The sequence below is a fragment of the Manis pentadactyla genome, chromosome X (genome assembly GCF_030020395.1).
Source record: "Manis pentadactyla isolate mManPen7 chromosome X, mManPen7.hap1, whole genome shotgun sequence".
Taxonomy (NCBI): Eukaryota; Metazoa; Chordata; class Mammalia; order Pholidota; family Manidae; genus Manis; species Manis pentadactyla.
The window spans coordinates 18,213,071-18,222,104 of record NC_080038.1 but is presented as its reverse complement, the minus strand read 5'-3'; the positions used below and the strand labels follow the sequence as shown (position 1 = coordinate 18,222,104).

At 38.5% G+C, this 9,034-nt stretch overlaps 2 long non-coding RNA genes across 2 annotated transcripts; one reads left to right on the top strand and one right to left on the bottom strand.

The window, feature by feature from the left end:
• Positions 1–4,031: 4,031 nt before the first annotated feature.
• LOC130681745 (uncharacterized) lies at positions 4,032–5,382 on the bottom strand. The gene is made up of 2 exons (XR_008995002.1): positions 5,246–5,382; positions 4,032–5,213 (listed from the first exon to the last, which is right to left on the bottom strand). It is a non-coding gene; the product is annotated as an uncharacterized LOC130681745 (long non-coding RNA).
• Positions 5,383–6,059: 677 nt separating this feature from the next.
• On the top strand, positions 6,060–8,525 carry LOC130681743 (uncharacterized). Its single transcript, XR_008994999.1, has 2 exons — positions 6,060–6,184; positions 6,752–8,525. It is a non-coding gene; the product is annotated as an uncharacterized LOC130681743 (long non-coding RNA).
• Positions 8,526–9,034: the final 509 nt, after the last annotated feature.

The following is a 9,034-nucleotide window of genomic DNA, read 5'->3' as shown; positions in this document are numbered from 1 at the left end:
ACTACTGTTGTTTTTGGTATCTTTTACCTATCAGGTAAGAAATCACCAAAGGGAAAACCTAAAATATTTTGTATTTACTTCTTAAAAACTGTAATGAGATAAAGAATAAGTGAGTAAACATGATATCCTGACTCCCATAGATGGAGTCCAATAGCTTTTCTTGTTCAGAGAACATCAATTATATTCTGATTAATTCAAATCAAAATCAATTCTGTTTATCATAAAAGAGATTATATTGGTTCAGAAATGCCTGCAGCCTGGCACAAGTTGGATAGATATGAAAAATGGAGATATGATAAGTGTCAGATAGGGGAAAGGAGTGTTTGGAAAGGAGACCTGAGGTACTCAGTGCTGTCCCTCTAGGTGGTTACATGATTTGGGTAGTGGAATTAGAAGTGAGTGAAATTAGAATAGCCTGTGAAAGTGAAATTTAAAATCAAGCAGAGCCATTCCAACTTGTATCCCAGACCAGTTAATATTTGTACAAACTGACTGGGTATATTAATATATCTAAAGAATGAGATATATCTTACAATAAACTTGGTTATGACATTAAGAATGCTTTTGACTACAGCTAACAGAATAACTTCAGGTAGCTTAAGTCACAAAAACTTAAAAACTCAATTAGCATCCTGCTGGTAGCCAGTTTTAGAGTTGGTTCAGCATTTAACTACAATTTTCAAGGGCCTGGGCTTTTAAAACCCTTCCACTCCAGCAGTCATCCTCAACTCATCTCATGAACATAACAGGGCTGCCATAGCTCCAGTTCCTCACATCAGGTTCCCAAGCAGGGAGGAAAGGTCAGGAGCAAAAATCTCTCTCTTAATAAGGCTCTATCTTTTTTTTTCTGGGAAGCAGCATCATTCCCAGAATAACCTGAAGTCTCCCCTTTATGTCTTAATCAGATGGTACTGGGTGATAGGGCTACCCACGGCTGCAGGGAGGCTGGGACAGTGAGTGTCTGGAGAAGGGGAACAGAGATGCTATGTTTGGCCAAGATAAACTGTGATTCTTTCTTTGAGGTTAGGCACATTGCTACCCAGAACAAGATTGGGATTCCATTAATAAGGAATTAGAAGGGAGTGGCTATAGGGTAGGCAACTAAAAGTATCTGCTAGGGTCAGTCCTGGAGACATAGAAAAAGAAAAATCTCAGAGGCCAAAATTGACACTGCTCAATCTGGCACTGTCCTGAAACAAGAATACTCTGATGCAAGGACTCTATAGTTGAATCTTGAGATGGGTCTTTGCATATTACGGAGATGCAGACATTAGTCTCTCCTTACTTATTCATTTATTTAACAGATTTTTATTGTATCAGGTATTATTACAGTCTCTGGGATTATAGTAGTGGAAAAATCAGACAAAAATCTCTGCCCTAATGGCGCTTACATTTAGTGAATGTATCTTAGCTGAATGCAACTGATTTCATGTTCATCAGTAAATTTTCTGATTACAATCAGGTTTCTTGTGGCCCCCAAGCAGTTCCACAACTCATTATGAATGAAAAAATTGCTATTTCATATGTCAATCTCTTGATTGATGTGAGTCCTCCTAGAGACACAGATTCACCTTTAGTGAAGTAACAAATCAAGCTTCTGACCTTCATATCTGAGGGCCAGTACCTGAACCATGGTAAAATCAACAAGGCATTTTAACCCTGTGAGCCATCATGGAAGATAGATAGCTTTCTCTAGTCAATAGCCCGATAGTGCATGTTTCCCCTATTTGGAATGTTTAAGCCTATTCGTATGTGTGAAAGGGATACAAGAAGGAAATAGTAAACTATCAGCATTTAAAATCTATTTGAAGAAAGGAGTACTGACCTTGAAACTGTCATTTGTGCAATGTATTAGGAACTAATGGATTAAAATTCCTCCTTAGAGGATTCAAGGTTAAAAAATTTTCCTTTTGATGAGCATTTAGATTATTTTCTTTTCTCCCCCCACCATTTCAAACAGTACTGTTATGAACATTCTTGTACATGTCCTTGAGTACAGGAGCAGTACTTTATAGGGAATTTGCCTAGGAGTGGAATGCTGGGTCAAAGGGTATATACATTCTCACCTGTGTGAAATGGAGCCAGATTGCTCTCCAAGGTGGTGATGCCAGTTCACTACTTCCACTCGCAGTGAATGAGACTTCTTGCTGCTTTTTTGTCCTCACCAACAGTTGATATTTTCAGTCTGTTTGGTTTTTGCTTATCTGATGGGTATGAAATGGTATCTTATTGTGGTTTGAATTTGATTGGTGTTGATTATTTCATATATTTATTGGCTATATATTTTTTCCTTCTACTTGAATTGCCAGCTCATGATTTTTTGTCCATTTTTGATTAGCTTTTTTAATCTTCTTTTTTATTCATTTGTAGTAACTCATTTATATAATTCATTTTTCTAATCCCTCACCCCTGTTTTTTTGTTTTGCTGCAGGCATGTACCAAATCTGTGGCTAGCATATTTTTCTTCACTAATAGTGTCTTTGGTCATATGGAAGTTTTTTAACTTAAAGTAGTCAAATTTATCAGTCTATTTTGAACTAAGACTGTGTTATTGGGTACAAGCAAGGTAAAATTTTTTATATTTTCATGGTGAGTTTTTCTTATCCTCATGTTTGTACCTCTTTATCATTATAGTGGTTTTAAATTTAAAGTCCATTGTTATGAAATCAATACAGCTAACATAGCTTTATTTTGTATTTACCTGATACATCTTTTCTACTATTTTTGACTTTTGATCTTACTGTATAATTATGTTAATGTCATACCAAGAGCAGGCCAGTAGGAATGGTCCACTCAGCTGCAGAAAATAAAGGCCCTGTAGCCCCGGTACTACCTTTAACATACTTGCTCTTCTGGTTTTGAATTTCATGCTTGCTTCTGTCCCCTCATCACTCACTGCTTCCATGGTGGACAGGATCCAAGGGTGGATAAGGATGATATGATATAAGGATCTGGACATAAATGAGACAGACTCAGAATTACCTGAAAGGATCTAATAAAATAGTAATAAGTTCTGAATTTTTTTTTGCTAACAGACAGTGGAAAGAAGTAGAAATAGAGTTTCTTTATTTACTGGCTTGAGATAGAACAGAGTCCTAGATTAGGAAAATTAACATTCAGAGATAGAGTTCTGAAGTGACAAGTTCAAAAACATTTTGTTTGCAATATGTTGGGGAGCCATTTGATGATAACACATCAGTTAAACTGGAACCACCTGTTGTTACTTTAAAAATTACCAAAGTAAAAGTAACTGTAGAATACAGCTGTTCACATGGAGAAACAAACTAGAAAGGGAGAAATATTGGCTGAAGGCCTGGAAAATGCTGAATATATACATGAGAAGGGAACTTGAAGATTATGAATTGAAGCCCTGTGATCATCTAGGTTTCTAGATGATTTCCCATTTTCCAGTTTGGTTCCCTAGAATTCACAGAATTGCCTGCCTCCAGTAACAATTGCTGTTGTACATGACTGGGACTGTGAGACTACTTCCCCACATCCAGCTGCCTCATCAGTTTTTCAGGGTACAAGACTATGCCCTCTGGTGGAAAAGGACACTACTCATTGTGCAGCTGGTAACAGCTATTTGGGAAGTGCTTGCTAGCCATTTTGCTTTATGGGAAAGTTAGTGTATCTAAACCCTGAATTTCCTTATTCATAAAATGGGAGCAATGGAAATACTGATCTATGGTAGTGAAGATTAAATAAGATTATCAAACAGTAAGTGCTCAGTTCCTACTGCGATGCCCTTGTTTATTCAACATATTTATTATGTGTTTTCCACATTTTAGGCACTGAGATAAGTCCTCAATACACGGTAGCTATCAAAACTGCTATTTAGTCACTTGGCCAATCTATATGATTATATAATTACAGTATATTAGGCACTGTGCCAGGTATAGGAGCTGTACCAGTAAGTAAGGTGGAACCTCAAGACTCTGGATTAATCTGCTTTTCTGGTTCTACCAGTCGGACCTTATTCTCCCTTATGAGTTGTTTGGACTTCTTCAATGATATCTTCTCTTTTGTTAAAAAAAACAAAATTCAACCAAGTAAATTTGAAGATCTAATTGGTCTTTTTAAGTGATTTATGAATTGGGCAGCATCCCAACTAGCAAAGTAGAGAGTTGCTCCTAGGAGTTGTTCAGAATGGAAGGTTTTTAAAGACAGGAGGGTGGGGCAAAAAGTTACTAGCAAAAGAAGAGATGAGGGATGTTGCAAGGAAGGTCACCCTACCTCAGGATAAGCAGGGGGGCTTGTGCAGATGACCTCACTAGCAATCAGGAAATTCTAGACTGGCTTAAAATGCCACTCCTGGTAGAGGCTGAAACTGCAATTAGGTTGGGCATTAAGCTGAATTTGGGGACCTGGCCTAGGAGAATTGACCCCATGTTGGGCCTGTGTGTTTCTTTTTAACACTTCAGTGAAAGAGATCACTGTCAGATGCCTTCCTACAATATGCCAGGTTCTGGCTATTTATGGGATAGGAGGGGGTATAAAAATGTGAAAATACTTTCCTCATGTAGGCAGGTGGGAGATGAGCTGCTCATGGTGAGGGCTTTGCTTTCTCTTCCCTCCCTTCCCCTCTTCTCCCCTCCAGGGAAAAAGTTCTGCTGAAGTAGGAGGGGAAAAGTTCTGCTGTAATAGTAGGAAAGAATGTAGACACAGAGCAACACACACCAAAACATGCACACTAGCTTTTCCATGAGAGACCAGAAGAAAGGCGACTTGTCTTCTCTGTCCGTGGGGAAAATGCAGCCCTTTGTATTTTTCCTTTCCTTAGCCTTCAGCGGATGTCAGTCATCCAGTTCCTTATGGATGAGACAAGTTAGGGGGTAGATGTTGGGGACGGCCTTTGTCTTCTCACATGTCTGAAGGCAGAATGGGAAAGCACCTTCCCCCATGTCTGAACCCAGCACGGGAAAGCACCAGCTTGAGAGCAACCGGTGCCGTCCTTGGAAGTTATCTGCCCGCAAAAACATATCTTGTTCTCGAAGATGAGCCAAGACGCCTCACTCTGAAAATAGGGAGACCTTGAGGATGTGTGAAAACACCTCCCCTGCTTCTGGCCTGCCCCCCCCACCCCCCGAGAAGGGAAAGATGAGTATTGCACTTGGCTGAGGTCCGAGAAAGGCAGTATAAAAATAAAGGTGCTGCGCCACGTTGGGGCTGCAGCCATTGTCTGTCTGTCAGTGTTGTCTGTGTTTTTTGTTCTCTCATTTCACCCAAAGAAGATGAGTGGCACATTACATCAGGCGCCCAAACGTGGGGCGTCCTCTCAGAGTGAGTTGTACATATATTCAGCTCCACGCCTCCCCTTCAGACTGTTCGACTTCGACGGCAGGCACCGTCAAGTGGTGCCCGAACAGGGACCTGAAGTACGGAGGAGAACGTGAGAGCCGCCGCGAGATAACAGTGCGCACGAAACAGGTGAGGGGTGGTGAATCATTTAACCTCTGAGAGTATCATGGGGGCGAGAAGCATATGCTGCGGACTCGTGGCGCAAAGCCCCCTGGACTGAAGCTGTCTAAACCTTAACCCAGTTATGTAAACTGCTTGCCCTTAGAGTGCATTCTTGAAAACTGAAGTACTTTTAATCAAATAAACTAAGAAGAAAGAAGGCAATTGAATATTAGAAACTCAAATCTTTATGTCAGTTTGTCTGTATATATGTTTTTATATGAAAAGTGTTACTAACTGTAGTCATTACGTCTCGGTCTGTATGATTGTGTCTAAGTGTGTAACTAAAAAATATTTTCTACCTCCGGAAGGTATTAATAAAAATTGATTTAAAAACAAGCACTTGTGAAAACTGGACATTCTAAAACTTCCAGAAAATCTCATAAAACATATTATGCATTAATGCTAATTTAAGCTTAACTGATATGGACATGTCCTTATAGTTATCAGCTGCCAAAGTTTACTTTAAGTCATTTAAGTTGATGTTACCTGTTAAATATTTCAAGAAAATGCTTAAAGAAAAGCTTGTCTTTGTCTAATGTTTGATAAAAGTTTTATAAGTAATCTGGCATGGTTGCTAAAAATAAGTAAACAAGTACAGCAAATAAGCTTTTTAATAATAATACTGTATTAATGTATAACAGTGTATATATCTGCAAACAGCCTGAGAATTTTTGTGGTAATCAAAATTCTTAAAGTTTGCTAAGTTATATAGTCATATTTTGTGCCTAATAAGAAATTGTGCTATAAGGCACATTTACAAAAATGATAAAATATGTTCATAAATGTATCAATCTGAAGAATGCTGGTGTAACAGTTTACAGTGGCCTATTTTTCAGTGTTCTCTGAAAGTTAAAATATCAAATGGTTTTAAGTTCTTATGAAAACTACTTAATATAATAAGGAAAATATTTTGGTATGCTAAAGATGTGTGTTTTAATAAGAAAGTATAAAGAATGGAAATTCGTTTTGTTGAGGGTAAAAGAAGGTAATTGTTCTAAAGTACAGCTATTTATTTAAAGGGGGAGAACACTGAATGTAAAAAGAAAGTTGTAGAAAACTTGTGGAAAAGTTGATATAGTCATGCTATGTGAAATTAAAGCAAGTGAGTCTTGATATCAAGTACATAGCAAAATTAGAATTTTGTTTTCAATTAAAAAGACAAAGTTTTCTTTAACTGTTAGTCTGCTCTTAATATTGAAAGATGGCAAAGGGTTCTCTCATTGTTTTATCAAAACAGTTTCTTATGCTTAAAGTCTCAATGAATTGTCTGAGTATTTAAGAAAATGAGATCTTAATATTAAAAAGACTAAGCTAAGTGTTAACAACTATGTAACCTTCTGCATTTGCTTTTAAACTTTCTTATTATTCTGGTTAAATAATAAGTGTTATTTAATAACTATAATTCTATTTAGGCAAGTGCCTTAAAAACTTTTGACAACTTCCCAAGACCAAATTTAAAAAGGTATTTTTACCTCTAATTAACTCTGATATTTTCCAGAGGGCCCCCTGGAACATATCAGTAGAATTTCTTCTCCTCATCAAAGAAAATATTTGACTAATTTGGCTTATTTACCTGATATATATTTACCTGGAAAGCACTGTCAAAAGGAATAATGCTAAACTTTATTACTGAATCTTTCATGTTACATAAATATCACTCTTCCTCCTAAGATGCTTACTCCTGATGCCCAATTAAATTTACCTGTTAGTACTACTATCATTACTGTGTATGTATTAATTGTACTCATGTAGCCTCTTATTGTAATTCTACAATCAATGTAAAATGGTCTTCTGGATATAGACTTTCAAATGTTTGGGTATTTTTGTGTGATAATGAAACATATTAAGCCCTTTCTCAACACTATCAAGGTGTTTGTGGGGTGAGACGCATTCTTCCTGCTCTAATAGACCATCCTGGATATAAGCGCAAGAGACCTCTCCGAGCTCTGCCATCTGATTGTGATGAAAACTTGAAACTTTGAGATCCTGCCGCTGTCGCAGTTGCAGCTACGTTCCTCCTGCCAATTCCTGGACTTGTCGTTGAAATGCAGAAAGAGATATCTAAGCTGGCCTGTGCATATAGCAAAACAACAAATTTGACTGCTTCTGTATTATCTGAACTCAACCAAGAACTGGGAGAAGTGCGAGCTGCAGTGCTTCAGAATTGTGCTACTATAGAGTATCTACTGTTAAAAGAACATGTAGGATGTGAACAGTTTCCAAGAATGTGTTGTTTCAATTTGTCTGATTTTTCTCAAACTACCCAAAATCAATTAGATGATATCCATCATATTGTCAATAAGTTTTTACAAATGCCTAAGCTATCTAACTAGTTTTCTTAATTTCATTAGATATAACTAGTAATTGTAAGTCTGCCTTTGTTATGTATCTGTATTCCTATTCTGTTAATGTGTGATGCAATTTAACTAGTAGTTTGTTAAAACCTATATATATTCAAGTTATGTCTGTCTTTCGACATGTTCGATCTCAGCCATGTAATGCATATTTCCCACAAAACTGGGATGCCATATAATCCACAAGGCCAAAGCATTGTAGAACGTGCCCATGGCACCCTTAAAGCTCAATTGGAAAAAACAAAAAAGGGGGGAGTTATACCCCTGGTCACCCCAGAACCATTTAAATCATATCTTATTTGCAGCCAAAACTGCATCTGATATATTAAATCATATAAAAGACATGTTCAAAGAACCCCTGAATAGTCTCTGGCACAGTCACACCTCCCTTAACCCTAAGCATTTTATGTCTTCTATTGCTGTTACTAGGGCCTTGTGTCCTTTGCACAGCATGTGGAAACTAATCCAACAAGCCTTAAGAGGCCTGCATCATTTGAAATTGCAGACGGCCCCCCCCACTTGTAAATCATAAGATCTAAAGTCAAGTATGGTAGCCAATGACGGGTAAGATATGGTTGAGTTGTAAATACCAACCTAAGACAGGGAGTGGTCGACAGAGGACTATGGCCCCATGACGGGTAAGGATTTACTTCAACCATACAACCTAAGACAGGCACATACCTTGACCCAGTCTGAGTTGGGCTGGTTGTTTTATTAAAGAAAAAAGGGGTAGATGTTGGGGACGGCCTTTGTCTCCTCACGTGTTTGCAGGCAGAATGGGAAAGCACCTTCCCCCATGTCTGAACCCAGCACGGGAAAGCACCAGCTTGAGAGCAACCGGTGCCGTCCTTGGAAGTTATCTGCCCGCAAAAACATATCTTGTCCTCGAAGACGAGCCAAGACTCCTCACTCTGAAAATAGGGAGACCTTGAGGATGTGTGAAAACACCTCCCCTGCTTCTGGCCTGCCCCCCCCCGAGAAGGGAAAGATGAGTATTGCACTTGGCTGAGGTCCGAGAAAGGCAGTATAAAAATAAAGGTGCTGCGCCACATTGGGGCTGCAGCCATTGTCTGTCTGTCAGTGTTGTCTGTGTTTTTTGTTCTCTCATTTCACCCAAAGAAGATGAGTGGCACATTACATCAGGCGCCCAAACGTGGGGCGTCCTCTCAGAGTGAGTTGTACATATATTCAGCTCCACGCCTCCCCTTCAGACTGTT